The sequence below is a fragment of the Pseudopodoces humilis genome, chromosome 23 (genome assembly GCF_049639895.1).
Source record: "Pseudopodoces humilis isolate 2021_Gansu_Grassland_sample_001 chromosome 23, ASM4963989v1, whole genome shotgun sequence".
NCBI lineage: Eukaryota > Metazoa > Chordata > Aves > Passeriformes > Paridae > Pseudopodoces > Pseudopodoces humilis.
Genome location: NC_142222.1, coordinates 512,900 through 515,180, shown reverse-complemented (window position 1 = coordinate 515,180; position 2,281 = coordinate 512,900).

Here is a 2,281-nt window from a genome sequence, read left to right as displayed (position 1 = left end):
ATCTTTCAGTTCAAATCTGTGGAGGCATTTTCATGCAACTCTTTCTCTTCCAGAGCTCTGCGGCTGTAAGAGCTCACATCTTTTGTAGGTCAGGCACCGCGACGGACGTGAAACGTGTACATGACTTGGTTGCAGCGGTACACTCACTGCAGGTGCTTTGCTACACAAATATGTACACGTGTAGAATATTAATGACAACTTTCATTCACAGGCAACATATGAATTATCAATGAATCCAGTTTCTGTGTTTAGCAGGAAGCGTGTGGCAAGGGCTGATGGAATGCTTGGAATCATAATCTTGGCTGTAGTAGCTATTGCTGTGTGTGCCACCCCAGATGACAAAAGCTCCCCTGAAGAAGACTGCCTCACACTGTAGCAGAGCTGTGCAAGCTGCAAACACTACCTTTAAGAACATTCTGAGGGGAATAGTGAAGTTGATATCAGAAAGAGCTGTGCGATGTGGATCTGCCTGTCCCCACTGAGGCGCACGGTCTGTGTTTGCTATTGTCAAGGTACATGGTGGCAATCAAGGAAATGATCAAGAAAAATGGGCTCTGAGACTCCTCACGGTTCAGCCATGCTGGCAGCTGGGACTTCTTTCCCATTCTAATATCAAGTAATGATATTATAAGGAGGCCCAGCTGTAGAAGGAGAATAAAATACCAGTGTCCTAAAAATCTCTGGAAAATTCATTAATCCCTGCAAATCAAATTTGGGTAGATTTTAATTATCCCTTGAATACACACTCCAAAATACTTGAAATATTAGAATTTTGAGGCTGTCAAAGCAGTTTTGCCTGCTTTACAAGTAGATGGAAGGAAAGCCAAGGTAAGTTGGGAAACCATTTGAAAGTCTTCCCCTAAATTTCAGTCCCCTATGTTTCTTGTGTTGTCTGTGAAATAACCTTGACATATGCCTGTGTGGTGCATGGGGTTTGCACAGCCCTGTCTTGTCTATTGCTGTATAAAATGAACAAGAGCAAGGGAGGGGCTAAAGCCCGTCACAGGCACAGCTGACACCAGCACCCTCAGGTGCTCTGGGTACAAACAACAGAGGTCCTTTATGTAACTCTTACATTAGTAATCTTTGCTGCTACTTGCAGGAGTAACAGATAAGACTGTACAGCTTTAGATTACGAAATTTTCAGTGTCAGTTTCTTTCAGTTTTTACTATCTAAATAATTTTCCACATGGAATTACCTCTTCACTTAGGTCAGCATTTCAGAGAGCTGTGTGGCCCCACTCTCAGCGCCAAGCTGCCAGCGCTGGAGGTGGCTGTGGTCACTGTCCCTGGGGCTGCAGGGCTCTGGGATCCCAGGCCAGCAACGGGTTCCCTGCCCGGGTCTCTGCCAGCGCAGCTGCAGTGTCACCGTGCTGGGCTGTGCACAACTCCTTGGCACACACCGGTGTCAGGTCACTGGGGATCACAGGGCCTCAGAACAACAAAGTGATGGGAGAACTCTGCTGGACAGAGTTGCTTGGCTGTGTTGCTCACACAGGAACTGGGACAGGCCATACCAAGACTCTGCTGTGTCACCTCTTGTGACCGCATGGGTTAAAGCAGCAGTGGTCTGTGCCTCAGTTTACCATCAGGAACTACCATTTTGAGATACTAAACAAAGGACATTTTGAGATTTAACTGAATGGGATTTGTAGATTGTGCGAACATTCAGTTCCCGGTGCATAGTGCGAATGTTTCTACACTGACCCTGTGAAGGTGCACTGGGAGATGCACAGGGGAGCACTCAGAGCTCCCGCTACACGGAGGGGACGGACACAAAAGATCTGAACGTTTGTCTCAACTCTGCTGACTCCAGATCTGCGGGGCAAGGTCACTCACTAAAACAGAGCTGTCCCGGGAGGGGATCCCTGGAAAGGGACACTCGGAATGCACTACAGCGCCCGGTGCCTGCGGAAGGCCGGGGGCGATGAGGTGTACCGGTGGCCTCGTCTTCCCGGGTCTCGTTGACACCCAGCGTGCCCAGTGCCGGCATGCCCGATGCCAGCGCTGCTGTGCCCGGTGCTTTCCCGGTGTGCCTGACCTTCGTGGCCCGCGCCCGGGACTCCCGGCGTGTCTCCGGTAAGTACCCGACACTCCCGGTTCTCCCGGTGTGCCCGGGCCGCCCCCTCAGGCGAGCGGCCGCGCAGTGCACGCCGGGAGGCGCGCGCGGCACGCTGGGACACGCACCCGCGCCTCGGCCGCCCAAGATGGCGGCGGGCGGGCGTCCCCGCCCCCGGCCGCGCATGCGCAGCGCCGCGGCGGCCGCGCCGCCCCCGCCCTC